At 37.8% G+C, this 24,978-nt stretch overlaps 1 pseudogene; it reads right to left on the reverse strand.

The window, feature by feature from the left end:
* Positions 1–20,269: 20,269 nt before the first annotated feature.
* LOC130714019 (protein FAR1-RELATED SEQUENCE 11-like) lies at positions 20,270–23,614 on the reverse strand (annotated as a pseudogene).
* Between the last annotated feature and the right edge of the window lie 1,364 nt (positions 23,615–24,978).

Below are 24,978 nucleotides of genomic sequence, written 5' to 3' on the forward strand. Positions count from 1 at the left end.
TCCAACGGTAGCATTTCCCATGCAACGCTCAACCCTAATCCTTGGAGTATATATAAAGGCTGAAGATTGAAAGAAGCGGTTAGAAGAAACTAAGAAGAAGCAATACACGCGCAAGACATATTCAAAATATTCTAAGCTTTCTTTCATCTTGAAATTCATTGAGTTTACTATTAGCTTTTTAGAAGCAAATCTCTTGTAAACAATTCTTTGATAAACAGTTTGTTTAGTTCCTTTAGGAGATCAAGGTTGATCGGATCCTAGAGAAGACTAAGAGAGTGAATCTTAGTGGTGATTCCTTTAGGAGATCAAGGTTGATCGGATCCTAGAGAAGACTAAGAGAGTGAATCTTAGTGTGAGCTAAGTCAGTGTAATTGTTAGTCACTTGTAGGTTTCAAGTGCAGTTGTAACTCTTACCTGATTAGTGGATTGCCTTCATTCTAAGAAGGAAGAAATCACCTTAACGGGTGGACTGGAGTAGCTTGAGTGATTTATCAAGTGAACCAGGATAAAATCCTTGTGTGCTTTTCTATCTCTTATCTTTAGCACTTAAGTTCTCGAAAGATTGGCCAAAATCTTTAAGGTGGAAGTCTTGTACTGAAAACGTTATTCAAACCCCCCCTTTCTACCGTTTTTCATACCTTCAATTGGTATCAGAGCCTGGTTCTGATTACCACACCTAACAGTGTTCAGTGATCCGGGCCGGTGTGAAAAACAATGGCTGCCACCACCAGTGAAACTCAAAGAGATGGTTACAACGCAAAGCCTCCTATGTTCGATGGTCAAAGGTTCGAATATTGGAAAGATAGACTGGAAAGTTTCTTTCTGGGTTTCGATGCAGATCTCTGGGATATTATTGTGGATGGCTATGAGCGTCCAGTTGATGCAGATGGCAAGAAGATCCCAAGGTCAGAGATGACTGCAGAACAAAAGAAGCTGTACTCACAACATCACAAAGCAAGAGCAATTCTTCTAAGTGCTATTTCCTATGAGGAGTACCAGAAGATTACCGATCGTGAGTTTGCTAAAGGCATTTTTGATTTTCTGAAAATGTCTCATGAAGGAAACAAGAAAGTCAAAGAATCAAAGGCATTGTCTTTGATCCAAAAGTATGAATCCTTCATCATGGAGCCAAATGAGTCCATTGAAGAAATGTTCTCCAGATTTCAATTGCTTGTAGCTGGCATACGACCTCTCAACAAGTGCTACACAACAAAAGATCATGTCATAAGGGTCATCAGGTGTCTTCCTGAAAGTTGGATGCCTTTGGTGACTTCAATAGAGCTCACGAGAGACGTTGAGAATATGAGTTTAGAAGAACTCATCAGCATTTTGAAATGCCATGAGCTGAAACGCTCAGAGATGCAAGATCTGAGGAAAAAGTCCATAGCCTTGAAATCCAAATCTGAAAAGGTTAAGGTTGAGAAGTCAAAGGCTCTTCAAGCTGAAGAAGAAGAATCTGAAGAAGCATCAGAAGATTCTGATGAAGATGAGCTGACTCTGATCTCCAAGAGACTCAACCGCATCTGGAAGCACAGGCAGAGCAAGTTCAAAGACTCTGGAAAGGCAAAAGGCAAGTATGAGTCCTCAGGCCAGAAGAAGTCTTCAATCAAGGAAGTCACATGTTTTGAGTGCAAAGAATCTGGACACTACAAAAGTGATTGTCCAAAGTTGAAGAAAGACAAGAAGCCAAAGAAGCACTTCAAGACCAAGAAGAGTCTGATGGTGACATTCGATGAATCAGAGTCAGAGGATGTTGACTCTGATGGTGAAGTCCAAGGACTCATGGCCATTGTCAAAGACAAAGGAGCAGAGTCAAAGGAAGCTGTTGACTCTGACTCAGAATCAGAAGGAGATCCTAACTCAGACGATGAAAATGAGGTATTCGCTTCCTTCTCTACCTCTGAACTGAAACATGCTTTGTCTGATATCATGGATAAGTATAACTCTTTATTGTCTAAGCATAAAAAGTTGAAAAAGAACTTATCTGCTGTCTCTAAGACTCCTTCTGAACATGAGAAAATTATTTCTGATTTGAAAAATGAAAATCATGCTTTGGTAAATTCTAACTCTGTGCTTAAGAACCAGATTGCTAAGTTAGAAGAAATTGTTGCCTGTGATGCCTCTGATTGTAGAAATGAATCTAAGTATGAAAAGTCTTTTCAAAGATTCCTAGCTAAAAGCGTGGATAGAAGCTTAATGGCTTCAATGATCTATGGCGTAAGCAAAAATGGAATGCATGGCATTGGCTATTCTAAACCAATTAGAAATGAGCCTTCTGTGTCTAAAGCTAAATCCTTGTATGAATGCTTTGTTCCCTCTGGTACCATATTGCCTGATCCTGTACCTGCTAAAGTTGCTAAACATCCTCTTAAAAAGGGATCTTTCTCTATGACTAAATATCATGCAAATATTCCTTTAAAATATTATGTTGAGACACCCAAGGTGATCAGAACCTCTGGGGTAACTAACAAAAGAGGACCCAGAAAGTGGGTACCTAAGGACAAGATCATCTATGTTGCAGATATCCTTGATAGCTCCACTGAAACACCAATCATGGTATCTGGACAGTGGATGCTCGCGTCACATGACGGCAGAAAAGCGTATGTTCCGAGAGCTGAAACTTAAGCCTGGAGGCGAAGTTGGCTTCGGAGGAAATGAAAAGGGTAAAATTGTTGGTACTGGTACTATTTGTGTAGATAGTAGTCCATGCATTGATAATGTTTTATTGGTAGACGGCTTAACACATAACTTATTGTCTATAAGTCAATTAGCTGACAAGGGTTATGATGTTATATTCAATCAAAAGTCCTGCCGGGCTGTAAGTCAGATCGATGGCTCTGTTCTGTTTAACAGCAAGAGGAAGAACAACATTTATAAGATCAGATTATCTGAGTTGGAGGCTCAGAATGTGAAGTGTCTTCTGTCTGTTAATGAAGAGCAGTGGGTATGGCATAGACGGTTAGGGCATGCCAGTATGAGAAAGATTTCTCAGCTAAGCAAGCTAAACCTTGTCAGGGGCTTACCCAATCTGAAGTTCGCTTCAGACGCTCTTTGTGAAGCATGTCAGAAAGGCAAATTCACAAAAGTCCCTTTCAAGGCAAAGAATGTTGTCTCAACCTCAAGGCCGTTGGAACTTCTGCATATCGACCTTTTTGGACCAGTGAAAACTGAGTCTATAGGTGGCAAGAGATATGGGATGGTTATCGTTGATGACTATAGCCGCTGGACATGGGTAAAGTTTCTAACCCGCAAGGATGAGTCTCATGCTGTGTTCTCTACCTTCATTGCTCAAGTGCAAAACGAGAAGGCTTGTAGGATTGTGCGTGTCAGAAGTGACCATGGTGGAGAGTTTGAGAATGACAAGTTTGAGAGTCTGTTTGATTCCTATGGAATTGCACATGATTTCTCTTGTCCCAGAACTCCTCAACAAAATGGTGTTGTTGAGAGGAAGAACAGAACTCTTCAGGAGATGGCTAGAACCATGCTCCAAGAAACTGGCATGGCTAAGCACTTTTGGGCAGAGGCAGTAAATACAGCATGTTACATTCAGAACAGAATCTCTGTGAGACCAATTCTGAATAAGACTCCTTATGAATTGTGGAAGAACATAAAACCCAACATTTCTTATTTTCATCCTTTTGGCTGTGTTTGTTATGTTCTCAATGCTAAGGATAGATTGCATAAATTTGATGCTAAGTCTTCTAAGTGTCTATTACTTGGTTATTCTGATAGGTCTAAAGGTTTTAGATTTTATAATACTGATGCTAAGACTATTGAAGAATCTATTCATGTTAGATTTGATGATAAGTTTGACTCTGACCAGTCAAAGCTAGTTGAAAAGTTTGCAGATTTAAGCATTAATGTTTCTGACAAAGGCAAAGCTCCAGAGGAAGTTGAGCCAGAGGAAGATGAACCAGAGGAAGAAGCTGGTCCCTCTAACTCACAAACTCTGAAGAAGAGCAGAATCACTGCAGCTCACCCTAAGGAATTGATTCTGGGCAACAAAGACGAACCAGTCAGAACCAGATCTGCCTTCAGACCCTCTGAAGAGACCTTGCTGAGTCTGAAAGGATTGGTGTCCTTAATTGAACCCAAGTCTATAGATGAAGCTCTTCAGGACAAGGATTGGATTCTGGCCATGGAAGAAGAACTGAATCAATTCTCCAAGAACGATGTTTGGAGCTTAGTGAAGAAGCCTGAGAGTGTCCATGTTATTGGAACGAAATGGGTATTCAGAAACAAGCTAAATGAGAAAGGAGAAGTAGTCAGAAACAAGGCAAGGCTAGTTGCTCAAGGCTACAGCCAGCAGGAAGGAATAGACTACACTGAAACATTTGCTCCGGTAGCAAGACTGGAGGCAATTAGACTGTTGATCTCCTTCTCAGTAAATCACAACATAGTTCTACATCAGATGGACGTAAAGAGTGCCTTCCTAAATGGTTATATCTCAGAGGAAGTCTATGTTCATCAACCCCCAGGTTTTGAAGATGAAAAGAAACCAGACCATGTGTTCAAATTGAAGAAATCACTCTACGGTCTGAAGCAAGCTCCCAGAGCATGGTATGAGAGACTTAGCTCATTCCTTCTGGAGAATGAGTTTGTAAGGGGTAAAGTAGATACAACTCTTTTTTGCAAGACTTATAAAGATGATATCTTAATTGTGCAAATTTATGTTGATGATATTATATTTGGTTATGCTAATCAATCTCTATGCAAAGAATTTTCTGAGATGATGCAGGCTGAATTTGAGATGAGTATGATGGGAGAATTAAAGTACTTTCTGGGAATACAAGTTGATCAAACACCAGAAGGAACATATATCCATCAGAGCAAGTACACTAAAGAACTTCTGAAGAAGTTCAATATGCTGGAATCTACAGTGGCCAAGACTCCAATGCATCCTACATGCATTTTGGAGAAAGAAGATAAAAGTGGTAAAGTATGTCAGAAGCTCTATCGTGGAATGATAGGTTCACTTCTATACTTAACTGCATCTAGGCCAGACATATTATTTAGTGTTCACTTATGTGCTCGTTTCCAATCAGATCCAAGGGAAACCCACTTAACTGTTGTTAAGAGGATCCTAAGGTATCTGAAAGGCACCACTAACCTTGGCTTGATGTATAAGAAAACATCAGAGTATAAGCTTTCAGGTTATTGTGATGCTGATTATGCTGGAGATAGAACAGAGAGAAAAAGTACTTCTGGAAATTGTCAATTTCTGGGAAGCAATCTAGTCTCATGGGCAAGCAAGAGGCAATCAACCATTGCACTATCAACTGCAGAGGCAGAATATATCTCAGCAGCAATATGCAGCACTCAGATGCTATGGATGAAACATCAGCTGGTGGATTATCAGATCCTTGAGAGCAATATCCCAATTTATTGTGATAACACTGCTGCAATCTCGTTGAGCAAGAATCCTATCTTGCATTCAAGGGCAAAGCACATTGAGGTAAAGTATCACTTCATTAGAGACTATGTGCAGAAGGGCGTACTTCTTCTGAAGTTTGTTGATACTGACCATCAATGGGCAGATATCTTTACAAAGCCCTTAGCAGAGGATAGATTTAATTTTATTCTGAAAAATCTAAACATGGACTTTTGTCCAGAGTGAAGATGGATCAGAACCTCTGACTATGATACTTCTTGATCAGAAGATGTCTAGTCCAGAAGGTAACTCAATCAGAGTGTGTGTGCCCACTGGTACTGACTCTGAAGCTGAGACAACAACACGTGTGTCAGAATTTCTGATGCATAATTCCTTGTGCCCGTGTGACAGTCTGTTATGACTGCGTGTAGATATGCTTATCTCCTGTGTGTGATTGTGTATTTTACTGTTACTATCTATCTTTAATTTTCAACCGTTGATCTTAAAGTGCTTTTTGAATCAACAACGGTTATTTGATAAAACCCACTATACACACACGTTCTCGTTCACTTCCGGTTTTCACTCTCGCACTCTCTGCTTTTCAAAACCGCCTCTTTCTTGATTTCTCTCTCGATCTCTCTTCATCCTTCAAACTTCATCTTCTACCTCAAACCTTCAACCTCTTCAAAATGGTGAGACAAACCAGAAGATCTACTGCAGATGCACCTCAGTTCCCTCACATGGAAGTTGGTTTGGCAACGGGTCAAAGGGGCTCTGAGAACCCGGCACAAGAACAAGTTCAAGTTCAAGAGCAGATTGTTCCTATTGCAGAACGGGGCTGTGCCGTTCACTGCGTATTTGCTCCTGAGGAACTCCAAGTCCTGGCAGAATGGAGATTCAACCTCGATAACTTGGCTGCAAATGGGTATGATCTTCGTCCTGAAGTCCAAGCTCAAGGTTGGGGAAACTATTTCAATCGACTTCGAGGACCGGTGTATGAGAAATTGGTAAAGGAATTCTGGAAGCACGCAGACTGCGATGACACTCAGGTGGTCTCTCACATTCTTGGCAGGAAGATCATTATCACTGAGAAGTCATTCGTGAATCTGCTAGGTGCAGATACTGCTTATGGGTATCGTTTCCAACTGACGGAATCGAAGCTGAAACCCAGCACCAAGGACATAGTCAACCAGGTTCTGTACACCACCTTCAAACCGGGCAAGACGAGTTACAAAGTGATGGATCTTCACCCCAAACTCAGAATCTGGCACAAGATCCTGCTCAACTGCATCAATCAGAGACCGAAGGGCAGTTCCCCAGATTATATCAACTTCAACCAGAAGGCGATGCTGTTCTTCATTCAAAACAAGGAGAAGATCTGCCTTCCCTACTTCCTGTTCTCCTACTTAAAGGAATGCATCCGGAAGTCTCGCACCACCGCCTCCATCAAGTCTGCAATAAAATACATCCCTTTTGGGAGGCTGCTCTCAGACTTTCTCATTGAAAGCAACTTGGTGCAAGATTTGATCAATGCTGGTTGCACAGAGGATTTGAGCACAATTGTCAGTGATGTCTTCACTGCAAACTCCTTGAAGAAGATGGGCTTAATCCAGAAGAAGATTGCTCCTGCTCATGAAGACACATCTTCTGAGATCAGAGGAAGAAGAATGCCTCTGAATGACTACCCTCTGTGGACTCAAGCAGACCATCCTGAAGCCATCAGATGCTATGTTGAAGACCTCAGGGCTCAAGGTTTCGAAATTGACCTTGATGATTTCATCAGCAGACTACCGCCAGCTCCAGAGTTTCCTTCTCCTCCAAAGAAGAAAGCTCAGAGGAAGATGGTTCTGGAAGAATCCTCTGAAGACTCTGATGTCCCTCTGGTCAAGAAGACAAAGAGAAAGCCTGATGATGGTGATGATGATGATAGTGAGGATGGTCCTCCAAAGAAGAAGCAGAAGAAGGTCAGAATCGTGGTGAAGCCTACTCGGGTGGAACCAGCTGCTGCAGTGGTCAGAAGGACTGAACCTCCTGCCAGAGTGACTCGATCATCAGCACATACAAGTAAGCCTGCACTTGCTTCTGATGATGATTTGAATTTATTTGATGCACTCCCTATTTCTGCCTTGCTTCAACACTCCTCAAATCCCCTCACTCCTATTCCTGAATCCCAGCCAGCCGAACAAACCACCTCTCCACCACATTCTCCAAGATCCTCCTTCTTTCAACCTTCTCCTACTGAAGCACCTCTCTGGAATTTGCTTCAGAACCAAACCTCTAGGTCAGAAGATCCAACCTCTCTCCTTACCATTCCATACGACCCATTATCTTCTGAACCAATCGTCCAAGACCAACCTGAGCCCAACCAAACAGAACCACAACCCAGAACGTCTGATCACTCTGCTCCCAGAGCATCAGCACGTCCTGCTGTCAGAACCACGGATACAGACTCTTCAACCGCCTTTACACCTGTATCCTTCCCAACCAATGTTATTGACTCTCCTCCCTCCAATACCTCTGAATCAATTAGAAAATTCATGGAGGTTAGAAAAGAAAAGGTATCTGCCTTGGAAGAGTATTACCTTACCTGTCCAAGCCCTAGGAGATATCCTGGCCCTAGACCTGAACGTCTAGTTGACCCAGATGAACCTATCTTGGCCAATCCTATCCAAGAGGCACACCCCTTAGTTCAACAAGCTCACCCTGTCCCTGACCAACAAGAGCCCATTCAACCAGACCCTGAACCTGAACAATCAGTGTCTAACCAATCCTCGGTTAGATCACCTCACCCTCTGGTTGAAACTTCAGACCCTCACCTTGGAACCTCTGAACCCAATGCTCCCATGATTAACATTGGTTCTCCACAAGGTGCCTCTGAAGCCCATAGCAGCAATCACCCAGCCTCTCCTGAACCCAACCTCTCCATAATTCCCTATACTCACCGTCAACCCACATCTCTCTCTGAGTGCATCAATATCTTCTATCATGAAGCCTCTTTGAGGCTCCGCAATGTGCACGGTCAGACTGATCTCAGTGAGAATGCTGAAAATGTGGCTGATGAGTGGAACAATCTGAGCACTTGGCTAGTGGCTCAAGTTCCAATTATGATGCAGCTCCTGAATGCAGAGGGCAGTCAGAGCATTGAGGCTGCAAAGCAAAGGCTTGCTAGGAGGGTGGCTCTTCACGAACTCGAACAGAGAAATAAGCTTCTTGAAGCTATTGAAGAAGCCAAGAGAAAGAAAGAACAAGCAGAAGAAGCTGCACGTCAAGCAGCAGCTCAGGCTGAACAAGCCAGACTTGAGGCAGAGCGTCTTGAAGCTGAGGCTGAGGCAGAGCGACTTGCACCAGTTGTGTTTACTCCTGCTGCTTCTGCTTCCATTCCAGAACCTCAAGCTGCTCAGAATGTTCCTTCCAGCTCTACTCAGACAAGCTCATCCAGACTCGACGTCATGGAACAACGTCTTGACACTCATGAATCCATGCTGATTGAGATGAAGCACATGATGATGGAACTTCTGAGACGCACTGACAAACCTTAGTTTTTAGGATCTCTTCTTTTTCTTCTTTTTCGTTAACTTTGTTTTCCTTTTGTTAAACTCTGTTTCTTTTTACTTATTTATTCTCTTTTGTTCGTTTGTGATTATATATGCATATATATCTATATACTTATGTCACATATGTTTGCAAAAGTCTTTTTTATTCATTGTTCTATGTTTACATCATATTTCTTTACATCATATAATCTAGAATGGAGGATCCCTCCTCATTCTTCTGCACTCCTGGCGCTGCTCTGACCTATCCTTCTCCAGACGCTCCAGTACATGCTGGATGTTGTTGAGTCTGACCTTTAGCTCATCTTTCTCCAGAATCTCTTATGAAGTCCTGAGCTTCTTTTCCAAGATTTCTTTTTCTTCCAGCAGCTTGAGTTCAAGCCGGCTGAGTTCTTGCACCTCCTCCACGAAGGCAAGAAATTCCTTCAGGTCTCTCTCCAACTCTGGACGCAGGTCCTCTTCCAGCAGTGTCCGTGTCAGCTCCGCGATGGTCGTTGCACCCTCTGGATGCCTGATGTTCAGGAACAAGTCCTCTTCAAAGGCCTTCTTCCTCAGCTCTTCTAGTGCTACGTTGTATGATGCCATTTTTTCTTACTGAAAATTATTCGAGGTGTGAAGCTTACCTTTCTCTCCAACGCTTTTTATAGGCTTCACTTTCTCTCTGAAAGTTAATGCTATTACAGTTTCTCGAGGTTAAGTTCTTGGTAACTGACCCTTCTATTTACTCACTTGACCGGTGGTAAACGTTCATCCCTTGCATTAACTCTTCTATTTATTTTCGCCTAACTCTGATTCTTACATCGTTTTCATTTTCCTTAAACTTAGACCTTCTCTAAGGGGGAGTACCTTGTACTTCAAGCTAAGTTTTTCACACCCCAAGCTTTTTGCTTATGACAAAAAGGGGGAGTAAACCCAGTTTTTGATGTGTAAGATGTGTTAGTGTGACTTATTTTTTCTTTTGGAGATTTTAAGAGTTCCACCTTCATGACCATAGATGTGTCACTGGGCAAATACAAGGAATACATTTCACTTCTTCTGAAGTGATTATAAGTTGACTCTGATACCCAAGACTCTGATACCTTGTTCATGACTCTGATCACTTATGCGCTCTGATTATTCGTTTTTCATCTATGTCATAAGCTTCTCACTCTGAACTCTTATATTTTTTAGCTCAGAATCTATACTTTACTAACGTTTTCATCAAGTATTAGATTCAGGGGGAGCTAAGCTCAGAATCAAGCAGTGACTTGAATTCAGAATGAGCAAGATAAACTATTCACATCAGGATAAGTATTATTCTATATCTCTAAACTCTGAGTGAATTCAGTTTAATGTTTAAGAATTGTTCATCAAAAATCTTAGTTTTGTCATCATCAAAAAGGGGGAGATTGTAAGATCAAGTTTTGATCTAGTAGTACAACTCTATGTTTTGATGATTACAAGTTAACCTTTTGATATGAACAATTGTGGTACTCTAACGTGTTTTTCTGAGTGTGCTATTTACAGGCTCTGACCTCAACTCAATCTCACACAAATCAGAAGCACTGTGTATAAAGAGTGACCCAAGCAACGCTTTCGCATTCACCATGTTCAGTATGAACAGTGGAAAAGCTTCAGAAGTTCTGAAGCTATACAAACTCTGATGTGGACTCAGTCGCTAGAAGCTCTGAAGATCCAGAAGTTCTGATAACCAAGAAACACTGAAGGTTCAGATGTTCTGATGGTGTAGAAGACTCTAAAGATCCAGAAGCTGAATAGTGGAAACTCTGATGTCCAGAAGCAAGAAACTCTGAAGGCCATGTTCTTCCCTCTGAGTTCAGAATCAGAAGATACAATGGTCAGAGGATCTGTGCTTTCCCTCTGACTCTGATCAACCGGCTTCACAAGTTCCAATATGAAGTATTCCTCTGATCAGAAGTCTCCTAGGTTAAAAGGTCAAGTCGCTATCCAAGTACAAAAGCAAGTGTACCTTCCTGACGACCTACCTAACGTTCTCAGCCACAGCAGAAGCTGGATTTTCCAGAACTGCCCTCCAACGGTAGCATTTCCCATGCAACGCTCAACCCTAATCCTTGGAGTATATATAAAGGCTGAAGATTGAAAGAAGCGGTTAGAAGAAACTAAGAAGAAGCAATACACGCGCAAGACATATTCAAAATATTCTAAGCTTTCTTTCATCTTGAAATTCATTGAGTTTACTATTAGCTTTTTAGAAGCAAATCTCTTGTAAACAATTCTTTGATAAACAGTTTGTTTAGTTCCTTTAGGAGATCAAGGTTGATCGGATCCTAGAGAAGACTAAGAGAGTGAATCTTAGTGGTGATTCCTTTAGGAGATCAAGGTTGATCGGATCCTAGAGAAGACTAAGAGAGTGAATCTTAGTGTGAGCTAAGTCAGTGTAATTGTTAGTCACTTGTAGGTTTCAAGTGCAGTTGTAACTCTTACCTGATTAGTGGATTGCCTTCATTCTAAGAAGGAAGAAATCACCTTAACGGGTGGACTGGAGTAGCTTGAGTGATTTATCAAGTGAACCAGGATAAAATCCTTGTGTGCTTTTCTATCTCTTATCTTTAGCACTTAAGTTCTCGAAAGATTGGCCAAAATCTTTAAGGTGGAAGTCTTGTACTGAAAACGTTATTCAAACCCCCCCTTTCTACCGTTTTTCATACCTTCATCCATCTCCTTATAAACTCTCCCTCTTACCTTGACTTCTCTGATGTGGAACTTGACTCTAACACTTGATTCGAACAATATATAAGCGAATTACATAAGTGCTTGTGCAAGTGTTTGGATAAGTTTATGACCTACATTTAAATTTTCAGCTTATTTTCATAAATGACTGAAATTAGCTTATGAATTAGCACTTTTAACTGTCTATAAGCTATTAGGAACGTAACTAAATTATTTTATCAATGAATAAATATATTCATTGTCATTAGCTGTTGTCGAAACAAATGTCTATTGTCAGTGGCTATATATTCACCGAAGCACACTTTAAGTTGAGACACCCATCAAGGTCAACATTTTTTTTCAAAAGCAAAAAATGTATTAAATACTAGCACAAGAGGTGTTAGAACAATCGGTCGCTACCTAATCCGTCGCTAATAAGGTCGCAACTTTGCTTTGTTATTTTTACTCTACTTTTAGCTACGGAAATTTCCGTCGCTAGTTATTTCGTCGCAAAATCAGTCGCTACTAGCGACGGATATGTCGGTCGCTAAATAACCCGTCGCTAAAACATTTGCTTTATTATTTTTATTCTACCTTTTAGCGATGGAAATTTCGGTCGCTAATTTTTCTGTCGCTAAATCGGTCGCTAATAAGTCAAACTTGGAGTATAACCAAAATAGCATGGATTCCGTCGCAAAATCGATCGCTATTTGAGACTGAAATATTTCGGTCGCTAAATCTGTCGTTAAAGAGGAAATTTTTGGTAGTGTACGAAGTTAGAGTTAAGCAAAACGGAGCCAGCATAAGACCACTGCATGCTTTTAATGAGAACTACAAAGGAAAACATAAGACTATTGCTGTGAGATAGGCCAGCACAATAGAAACGACTTCTAGTGCCCCTCAATACATAGACAAAACCCAACCCCATTATTGCTCATTTAGAACCTGCATTTAGAGGTAATATCAACATAAAATATCCAGCTCAAAAGATAGACATGGCCAGCAAATAAATTCGAGCTAGAGTCATGTCATTCTAGCAGTAAAACCAATTGTGTCTTCCCTTATCATCAAAATTCAACTTGATCCCACCTTCCCTACATAGTACTCTATTTAAATATCCAGAGTCATTAAAACCCCTTCTAGTTCTGGCTTCCTATTCCCTTCTAGTATCATTATTACACTATTCCTTCAAGGCATAGATTGGCCAGGGATTCACATTCCATTCATAAAAGGAATAATGAAATCCCTTTAACTTGCATCTAAGCCATTTCCAGGAGCGGAATTTAATTGAATCCAGAGCTCTTTATTTCATAGTGTAAAATAAATTATAGCGAGAAGAGCTTTTTACTTAAAAGTAACTCATTTTTCCATTCCCTTCCCACGACTTTCTATCTCAATAACTTCCCAGTTTGGTCGATCCACTTCGCACAGCTCTCATGCCATTGCCTCCTTTGTCGGCGTCTTCTTCATCGCCGCCAAATTGTTCACTACCTTGTTTTTCTCTGGTGATGCTCATGTGCCATCAACGGTGTCTCTGTTATTCTTTTGCTCGATGCAAAGCTTAGCCTACAACTCAATCTTGATCAATTCGTCATTGTTTCAGACTCTGAAGTTTCTGTTTTAAACTTTCGGACTCTGTTTCAGACTCTTTTGAAGAAAGAATGGTAACAATGAAACAGAGTGAGAGGAGATGGGAAAGTGGGTTTGGCCATGTGGGATTGGTGGGGAACTCTCTGGGCAATGTTCATAGGTCCTTTCTTCACCCTTTTTTCTTGTGATTTTTGCTGGTTTTTAAACGAATTTAACTTGATATGAATGAGATTAATTTTGTTGGTTTTTCTAAAAGACATTATCTTGTTAATGAGTGATTCATGGATGGAAAATGTTTTCGATGTTGTGTTAAATGAATTTTATCAAACCTTTGTATGTATATAAGCTTTAATATTAATACTGATAAAATGTTCAAGTGAGTATTTGTAAAAAGACATTGCATATTGATCAAACAACATTTAACTTAAAAGTTGTAAAAATATGAAAATTACCAAACAACTTTATTTTTATTTTTAAAGCTCTTATTTTTTACTTTAACTTATAAGTAACTTTTAAGCTCTAAAAAGATTAGAGCAAGCGCTACTTAAGACTTGTTGTCATTTTAATCGTTAATTGCTTTGTTTAGATTGATATATAGTTCCTAAATCTAAATCCTATACATCTACTTAAAATAGAAACAAATATATCTAAAACTAAAATAAATCTCCTACGATAGTGTTCTGGAAGTGTCCATTTGACCCCCTCGAACAGATACATGTGGAAGTGTCTGTTTGACCCCTTCTAACGGATATGAACCGGAAATCCACTCTCGTCCGACACAGGCTAGACAATTGATGAGCTGAGGAGCCTTGCTCCCTTGGGACGTTTTCTTACCCCCACCGGATCAGGATATGACGACTGGGACGAACCCATAAGGACGACTGATTATCCCCAAGACTTGTAGCAATCAACCAAAATCCCAAGTCCGAAGGCAACACTAAACCTAATCAACCCCAGAGCCCTTCTAAACCTATTCAAACCCCATCACATCAAGATCCATCACGAGCTAGCTCAATGAATGCCCTGGCTCGAGGAAGGCCAAACATACATGCAAGGACCTGTAGAGGCACGTCTGATTGAGTTAGGGTGAAGCAATCCATCGGCCCCCGACAAATGGATCAGTCTTTGAACCGCCAGACAAAGGAAGGCAGCGAAAAAACTCTTACCCAAAGGCTCATACCTCGTACCAGAACATTCAGAGCTTGCCACTATATAAAGACGACCTTTCTCCTTGTTAGAGGTAACTAATCTCTTCACTATTTCCTCACTTGTTCTCCCTTTGCCAACTTAAGCTTCGGAATGCTAATCTGCAGGTCTACCTCTGGTGTGCTACCACTACCAAGACCCAAACCCACCAAGCAAGTGCCCTTCCACTAGTAACCTCCTCCACGTCATTCTCTTCCTCTACCATCTCTCATCTTCAGAACGCTCTTCAGAGTGATTTGATTGGATTTTGGTCGATAAGGTAGAATCTTGATTTTTTTTTGGTACATTGGAAAAATAAATTGCACCCTCCAGGGATTGATCCATGGACCTCCTCCACCCAGCCCATATATCCTCTAGCTCTTACCACTTAAGGCATCATTCAGAGACGGTAGAATCTTAATTAACTCTAAATAGTAAATAATAAAATAAAATAACTCTATCTAAATAAATAAATAAAAATCTACTAATCAAAATGTATAATAAAGCTGTCTAGGATAGAGATAAGTCCTAATTTAATACAATTATACTAAAGTAAGCAAATCCAAAAATTTCCTAATTTACATGGAATACATCGAGTATATTAACTATCTGACACGAAGTTATGATGAAAAGGAGCTATGTGGTGTCACTACCAGATTTACATATCTCTACACTAACGGATATAAATGTAGATCCATGCTACCTACTACATGATAAATCACATCTATACATCATAGTGTCTCCATCAAACAGTAGCAAGCTTTGATGATAGTACATCAGCGTTGTTTGATCCAACGACTAGAAGCTCTGTGAACGCCAAGCTCCAACGGGTCGCAACGACTACTTTTCACTCATAGAAGACTCATAAGTATAAAGGGAAGAAGCAAAGACCGGAGGAAGTAGCGCTCATGCTCACAAGGATTGAGCTTTATGCTCAATCTATGAAGTGCGAATTGGAGCCTCGGTGCCCAACATCAGATATCGATGATACTCCTAATGATCACATCATTTATCATCGTCTGATAAAAACATGTAGAGTAGATATCCTTAGAGTAAAATATTTTCTATCTCTATCATATAATAGAACATAAAGCATAAGCCTAGAGTTGAAAATATCCTAAATGCTTTATGTTCATGAACTTAATTGATCTACTATCCCTCTTAGAAGAAAAGATTTTAGAATAGATGAAAACAGTCTTGAGAAAGATTGTTTTTGGGAGAAGTCTTGTCTAATATTTGTATTGGAGGAGTCCTTTCTAATACTCAATGCCTGAAGAGGCAGTGAAAGAATACTTGGAGGAGTCCTGAATAATACTCGCTAGGAGGAGTCCTTATGAACTCAAAGGAGAAGTCCTTATAAACTTGTAGGAGGAGTCCTTATAAACTCAAAGGAGAAGTCCTTATAAACTTGTAGGAAGACTCCTTATAAACTCATAGGAGAAGTCCTTATAAACTTGTAGGAGGAGTCCTTATAAACTCATAGGATGAGTCCTTATAAACTCATAGAAGGAGTCCTTATAAACTCAAAGGAGGAGTCCTTATAAACTAAAAGGAGGAGTCCTTACAAACTCACCGGGAGAAGTCTTGTTAAATACGTGTTGTAGGAGAAGTCCTTGATACTTGCATAGTGAAATCTCAGCCTTGTTGGGGACTGGATGTAGCCCTATCATTCTGGAGGCGAACCATGATAAATCGTTGTGACCATCGTCTAATTCTTTCCCCCCATCTTCTCTCTAACGTTTCCGCTGCCCCCAAACGATAGTTATCAAATTGCGATATCTCTCTATCGTTTGGAAATCCAATTTTTGGATGGCATAATTCAATCACCCCTTTCTTGTGCAACTCTGCGTATTTCTCTTCATTTCAGGTTTGACTTTTGATACTTGTGTAAGTTGCTAGAATTTCATCTTTGTTAGGGTTTTTGGATTGTTTATCAATCTTATCTGAGAGAGATGTTCTCAGAATCCTTCTAAAAAAAATTCTTTTGAAAAAAAAAATAGTTATATGAGTTTGGTCAAGGCTGGACTGTTGTTGATGCTCACTTGCGAGAGTTTTGTCTCTGAGGGTTATTTCAAGTGATAAGAGTTAGGGGAGCTAAAAGTTAGGTAGATTTAAGAGTGAAGGGTCCAGAGTTCGAACCATGAGAAAGTACTAACTAACTAACATTACTGACAACTAACATTTGCATATAAAGAAAACATGGGAGAGTTTTGTTCCCAAGATTTTTTTTCTATCTTGTTTCACATTTTGCTTTAAAAGAAAATACATCATCTATATTTCAAACTTGATATCTTATGTATATTTTTATTTAATGTAATGAAGAGCGGGATTGAAATTTTTATTTTATGGTAGACTACATTGGTATTTGAGGCTTATGTATATTAGATTAGATTGTAGTATTAAATAGAAATATTTTAAAAACATTAAAACTATTTATTATATAATTGTATGCTAAACAATATTTTGTGTGAAGTTTATGTGTTTTAAGTAAGGTTGAACAATAAGATTGTCAAATTTTAAGAAAAAGTACTATAACATAATGATTAAATGTAACTACATTAAAGAAGACAATTATATACTTTATCTTGAATTTTAATGTAGGCTTATCTTATAAAGAAAGTGCTTATGCAAGTGTTCGGGTAAGTTTATGAAACACATATATGTTTTGAGTTTATTTTCACACATTACTCAATTTTTTCTAGTTTATCAATAAACACTTCTAAATATCTATAAGCTATTTGAAATGTAATTACTAAATGATTTTATCAATGAATAAATGTTATACATTCACTGAAGCATACTTATAGTTGTTACGATGTAACAAAAAAATAGTTGTTACGACAAAACACACTCTCAGTTTTTGGTCTCTGTTTCTTTTCCTTTGTAGCCACCGTGTGTATTTCCCTAAACCAGAAGGATTCTATCTGTTTCTTAGTCTAGTTCTCTCCCCATTTTTCCTTGTTTTTCCTCTTTTCTCCTTTGTAAATGAGTATTAGCATCCCTTTATACTATCATTTATTCATTATATTTCTTTGGCTATTCAAAAAAAAAAAAAAAACCGAAAAAACACTTGTATTTTTCTGCATAACCTTTCAATTACTCCTATCTTTTGTTTATTATGAGGTGTATCAACGTCAGTGAAGGGTTAAAATCCCGTGTTACTCTGCTGTATGAGCTGTCTCAAGGTTCACAAAGTACCATTGCTGAGTCTAATGAGGTGAACATGGGGATTCAAGAAGACTTTTTCCAAGCAGTTCTTGATGCGTATGACTATTATTGTGGTATAAGTAGTTCAGATATGATTTGTTCTGTAGGGTGAGAACAATTTGAGAATGATATAAAAGATATTGTTCAGGATGGAGGTTTTGTCATGCTAGTTCTGTTATGGACAATGTCTTCTAGCCGTGTTTTATCTCCAATGCGGGGTGGCGTGCAACTTTTCGCATCCTAAGCGTTCTGGATCTTGGGCAGCAGATTGGATACCAAAATGTAGAAGAAGTTGTACTGATTTTAGGAGATAAACTTGCTGATTTTGTCCACAAAATTAAAATGGATGAGATTTTCTTAGATGAAGATTTTTACCAAGTCTCTTCTTTCTATTATACAGCGGGAAGTTTCAATGGTTCCCCCCTAATACTTACCATGGGGTAAGTATTTCAACTTGTTTGTTGTATTCCATTGTTCTCAATTGTTCCTCATCTCTTTTAACAAATGTTTTTATACTAGATGGACCTGCGCGTTGCACATACATATATTAAATTATTTTTAAAATTGAAATGCAAAAAAGTAAAATATTAGGTTAAAATTTTAACCTTTTCAATGTTGATAGTATTTGCTAATCATTAGAAGATTAATACAAATAAAATTGATGACAAATCACGCAACTAACTTAAGTAATCATAATAAATGAATGTAAATTATTTTAAATAAATTCAATTCGTTAATAAGAATTTTTAAATATTAAAACTATAATTTAATTTTTTCATATTATAGATTTTATTAAATATGTCAATACAAATATATATTTATTGTGGACTTTTGGATATGTATGTAGATACACCTATATAGAGAGTAAACATGTATTATATACTTTGTATATAATCATGCATTATAAGCTTGTTAAATAAACATGCTTTATATGCTTGTTGGATGGAAAGAATTAGATTCTAAAGAAATAGAAATAATCTAGAAGTGTTTAGAGATATTTTGAATTTATATTTATAAATATGATAAATATATTTAAAAAATACACATATTCTTAGTATACTTTTATTGAATAATTATCAATTTTTAGAATTGTGGTTGATTTTCGATGTTCAGTGTTTTAATTTTTAATTTTGTGTTTAGAGTTATTATTATTTAATTAATTTATAAATGGACTGAATATGAGACCTAAATTTAAGGTTTTATATTTAATTTGAATGATGTTATTTAGGGGTGATTACATTCACCTCCCTTTTTTCCTCCTGTAACAAAAAAAAAAACATTCACCTCCCTTAAGGGTTGTGATTATTGCACTAACCTCTCATCTGTTTAGCAAAATGCATTAACCTTCCCTCCTTCATATATCATTTAGAAAGACTAAGGGGTGCTGAGTGATATAATGATGATTTATCTTAGGGGAGGTCGATGCAATAATAATAAACCTCATGTGAAGGTGAGGTCAGTGCAATGTTCTCATTGAAGTAAAGATGGTTAATATCTTGTTAACTAATAGAGGAGATGTTAAGGCAACAATAATAAACCTCGGGGGAGGTCAGTGCAATTTCCCCTATTATTTATTAATATGAGTAATTTTTTATCACATTATATTTATTGAAAAAGGTTATCATCAAATTATTTAAATATTTAAAAATATAATTCAAAAACATACTTTGTTGTTCTCCTAGCCTCAAATATGAAATATCGAGTGTAGAATGAGAAAATCATTTGCCTGACACTGGATTCACAAGCTCAATAGAGTAAGTGTTAATATTTTTTTCCGATAGAATACTAAATTTTTTCTTGCTTGTCAAAAATTACAAAGGCTCGCAAGCTGAAATGTAATATCTATAACTCACAGTTTTGAGGTTATTTTTTTCAATAACAGTGGGGTAGAAATAGGCTTATGAGGTTGAGGTTTTGACTATCTTACATGCTTTATGGTTTTGTCAATAGTTTAATTTCAGAATGCGATTTTTGAGAGGGACTCTTCTTTGGTCGTGGAATGAGTTGTGTGCAACGACATTTCTTGGTATCTTGCTCCTTGACCCCTGTCTCTCCCAACAAATCATTTTATTTTGCTCCTTCATAGCGTGTCACGACACTATATAATATATATATATATATATATATATATATATATATATGGGGAATGCTAATGCACACCCACTCTTTTTTTAGAAGGAGTGCATTAGCAACATACACCTTTTTCTTTGGACAAAAAGCCCAGCTTTTACTTTTTAAATTAAGTTACTTGATGAGGGTACTAAAGTAATTTTTCAATCTACACTCTCTCTCCAATTCAGACTTTGTACAGAAGCTTCATCACTCTCTCTCTCCCACTCAACCTTTTGTTTTTATGATCTGTACTCTTTCTCTCTCTCTTAGCCTCTAATTCCTTCCATTGTAGCACACAACTCCATCACGTCTTCTCTCTCTCTCACAGCCAGAGATATTGAGCTTTCAACCAACATTATATTTTTTATTTTATTTGTCAAACAGAAGTGTTTCATACAATCAAGACAACACCTTAAGTTGCCAACAGAACACTAGATTGTTTATTCCAATTTTATTTCTTATTCACATCCTATTACTATCCTAATAACCAAATTGCACATCTTCATCTTTTTTCCCAGCATAAATGATTTGTTACTATTTGAAAGAAATTAAAGCTTAATTTTTAATATTTAGCCTCTTCCAGATCTCACTGGTTTCCTCCATTCATAGGAAGTCATTCAACCAATTGATTTAAACAATACTGAAATATATCATTGTAGAGCTCATTACAAAACAAAATCTGATAAAAGTAATAAACTAGCTAGTTCCACCAAGATGCAATGTGTCACAGGATCAAAATACAAACATGCACCCATTCCTTTTGCATTCATGCACTCAAAAGACCAACAATACGCCCACTCTTTTATGCTCAATTTTTCCAACCTTTTGGAATCGTGTTAAAGCACAAGAACAAATAAGAGAACATAAGTTAGAGATTCGATGATAGTATTCAACATGTATAAAAAGTTTTAGAAAATAAAATATTGTTTTAAACTTACTTGTTAGGAGATTGAGAAGGCAAAGGTTCAAAAATTTTCTTTTTCTTTGGACAGTTTCGAGAGTCGTGATCAGTTCCCCCATAATTTGGGAAATGACAACGACGAAGCTTCTTTGCAACTTCAACTCCTCCTTTTGGCCTTGAACCTTTCGGGCGACCTTTTGGTTTAGAAATAATGGGATTTTGAACATCACACTCATTGTTATTTGGAACAACTTGTTCCAAAGCATGTATTTGTTCTTGAGATTCAGGCATGTCTTTTAGTACCTGAATGACTTTTTGTAACTCTTTAGCAGCGACTTCAATTCGATCTTTTGTCTTGAAAGATTCAGCTTCTAAACATTGAACTAGAGACATAAACTCAATAGTGGATCTATCACTACTATTGATTATGTGCATAGATTTTGGGATCAATGAACTTTCTCGTCTCCATCGAAGGGGAAGATATTTTCTAGGAATGCAAAAATAATTTTTCATCACAAGTACTCGAATAGCATGTCTACATAATATTCCAGAAAATTCAAATTCTTTGCAAGAGCAAGTGATTGATTCTTCTTCCTCTACCCAAATCACTAATCGACCCCCATCAACTTTGGTATGAAACCGCACGTTGTAAGAACCAATGGAAAGTTCAGTTGCTCCATATTTGGTAGATAACTCAATCTCATGTTGGAGCAATTTAAAGGCATAAGGTGTTAAGATCGACGCGGCATGTTCCTCAATAGGAAACCCCGTCTTAAATTGAGGATTAAAGTACTTTTGACGCATTCTTGCCTCTTCTCCTGCTTGATTTCTAATGTTAACAGCAACACCTACCTACAAAAAATGTATATTAATGATGACAAATTTATGAGTTAATTTTGTATAAAAGTAATATATTGACAATAAGGAAACCAACTTAGCTCATACTTGATTTACAAAATCAATCAAACTTGTTTTGACGTTCAAGAACCTTTTAATATATGAGTTTATTGATTCTGAACGTCCAGTTGTTGTCATCCCAGCAAAAAAGAAGTCCTTCAAATAGGCTAGGGCCCAAAATTGACGATGGGAATAAAGTAAGTCAATATGCCTATCCATACTTATATCAAATTGTGCAATCATCAATTTCCAGCCTTGCTCAAAATCATCTGCACTTTCTGAATGGTACACCTTATAAAACTCAGTTTTAAAGTCATTGTATCTTGAACCCAGTGGAATAGAAAACCAACCAGATAACTTCCCCACAATATGCCATATGCAAAAAGCATGTTTTGTGTTTGGCAATACCATTGAGATAGCTTCTTTCATGGCAAGATCTTGATCTGTGAGAATGGTTTGTGGACATTTTCCTTTGACAAAATTTAGAAACGCCTGAAAAAAGAAAAGACAAATAAAATAGTTGTCTAAAAAAAGTTAGAAATCGAATAAAGACAACAACCTTGAATAATAGAGATTCACCTTTATAGCCCAAGTGAATGCAGGAGTCTTCTCATCTCTCAGTAGAACACAACCAAAGAAAATTGAATTTCCATGATTATCAATCCCAACCAATAATCCAAGAGGCATATCATATCGATTTATTCTATATGTGGTATAAAAAACTACCACATCTCTGAATGCTTCATATGCTCGAATTGAATCACCAAATGCCCAAATAACATGCTCCAACCTGTTACTTTCATCTATGGTGAAATCATATTTGAAGGCATCATCTCTATCACTTAAAATTTTGCACAATTTGAGGACATCTGCAACATCATTTTCTTTACCAATACCACTTTGAGATTGAATAAAATTCCTAATATCTTTCTCCAAAAATGGTAGATTTCCTGGATCTATTCCTTTCTCTAATTCAAGCACTCTTATCATGAGACTTATAGAGCAACCAGCTTTTGACAACAATAATATCCGATTTTGATCAGCAATTGGAATGTTTCGATAAGCAGGAAGAAATTGAACCTATTTATCATCTAATAAATCATGGTTGTGGTGATTATAAAAGTACTTCACTACCCATTTTTCCTCAAAATCGATAGTTCTTCTAGTGATTACCATTTTCGCTCCACAATTACATCGTGAACTTTTTCGTTTCCTCTGACTTTCTTCCTTAGCCATCTTTCGATGTTTAAATAAACCAGCACGATGACACACAAACTCTCTTTTATAAATACCCAATGGATTCTTCTCAGTTTGATTCTTGGTGGATTTATAAACATGATCACGTCTAATTGAAAACCCATTTTTTCGGGCAAATACATAGTAAAATTTGTGAGCTTCATCATCACTACTAAACATTTTCCCTTCATAAGGAACCTCATCATATATGTTGTTAGCTTGAGGAATAGGCATAAACTGTGTCTCTTGAAAGGTTAAAGACATTAAATTTTCATCATCTTCAAATGTAGAAGCACAATCTTTAGGTCGCTCTAAGGTCCAATCATCATCTTCAGATGTCATTCTCGTTTTACCTTCAATTTGATTTTTTTTAAAATTAAAAAAGGAAAGAAACAAACCCATACAACTTAGGAAATTAGAAATTAGATGGCATACCCATTAATTGGAAGTAAACCCATAAAAAAGAAAAAAGCAAACCCATTAAACCCATAAATCATAAGAAATTTCATGCCGTAAAATAACTGGATAAATTGGAAGCAAAACCATAAAACTTCAATCAATAATATCATGTGCTAACATACCTAAAAATCAGTAGTAAAGAAGGCTGAAAAAAAGGAAGTAAATACCTAAAAATGACTCTCTGAAACTGGGTGGACAAAGATGTAATGTTATACCTCAGCAAGGATGAAGCTCTTAGTGATGAAGCAAAATCCTTGGCTGCGAAATTTCACAGAGTTAGAGAGTGATGAAGCTGCTTGTAGTGTTAGAAGTAAATACCCATACCGAATATCAAATGTCCAAATTTTCCAAACGGGTAAAAGAGAGAAAGAGTACAGATCACAAAAACAAAAGGTTGAGTGGGAGAGAGAGAGTGATGAAGCTTCTGTACAAAGTCTGAATTGGAGAGAGATTGTATATTGGAAAATTACTTTAGTACCCTCATCAAGTGACTTAATTTAAAAAGTAAAAGCTGGGCTTTTTGTCCAAAAAAAAGGTGTATGTTGCTAATGCACTCCTTCTAAAAAAAGAGTGGGTGTGCATTAGCATTCCCCTATATATATATATATATATATAGAGAATTAGATTTCCCACCCCCTGTTTTAGATTTCCCACCCCATTTAAAAGTGGGGAAAAACCAATATTGTCCCTCCGTGTTTTAGTCCGAAACTTCAACCTTCGGATCAGTACGAAACTTCATCCTTCGGATTAGTATGAAACTTCAACTTCTGGACACCTCTGACAGATTCTACCACCTTTTTCAGCACCATTACTCCATAGCTTCACCTACCTCACCACCATTATGACCTGCATAAACTCCTCAACCACCCAACCACCCCCCATTTATGGCTGAACACACTGTTTGGATGGGTCCTCGTGTTATTACCAACTTTGATTTAACAGACATAACAGAAGATTGATAATATGATTCATGTTTGTAATGTTGTAACCATGTCTGTAACCATATTATTAGCAAGAATATTTTCCTTCAGTATTGTAACGAGGTCTGTTTGTCCCATATTATTGTCACTGCATTTTCACGTTTCTGTCTTTGTGACAGTATCTGGTTTGAAAGATCCGAATCTTGAAGTTTCATATTAATCCGGTTTATCAACTCTCGGACGTCTAAAAAAGGGGGTGGTAAATTTAATTATGAAGCAGTCCGAAACTTATAGTCCTGGATTGATCCGAAACTTAAAGTCCTGGATTGATCCGAAACTTAAAGTCCTGGATAGATTCGAAACTTAAAGTCCTGGATAACTCTTACCAAGCAGCAGAATGCAGTAAGTTAAAACCAAATCAAAAGGCATATTCATCAATTACAATCTCAACCACCACCACAATTACAAACCAAACATTTCAACCCAACAATTCGTTAGGCAAGTCCTCCAAGACGGCCACGACACCGATCATGTTATTTTAACTGTAACTAAAGAATCCGAACTTTTAACTCTCGGACTAGTCCAGAACATCAACCTCTGGACTGGTATGGAGGTTTAAGTCCCGGAGGGTAGTCCCGACATTTTTTTAAAAAGGCTAGGGTGGCAATTCTAAAACAGGGGGTGGGAAATCTAATTCCCATATATATATATACACACTTCTTCTTCTTCAAGTTCTTCACTTTTTTTTTCTGCTTTAGGTTTTCTTGATAGATCAGTGTTCGTTGCATAGCAAAAGATAGAAGAGGGAATAATGATGTAGAAGGTAATGTGTTAGCAGCCCTGCCTTCCTTTTATGGCATGTCATTAGCCATACTAAGA

Source organism: Lotus japonicus, chromosome 4 (genome assembly GCF_012489685.1).
Source record: "Lotus japonicus ecotype B-129 chromosome 4, LjGifu_v1.2".
Lineage (NCBI taxonomy): Eukaryota > Viridiplantae > Streptophyta > Magnoliopsida > Fabales > Fabaceae > Lotus > Lotus japonicus.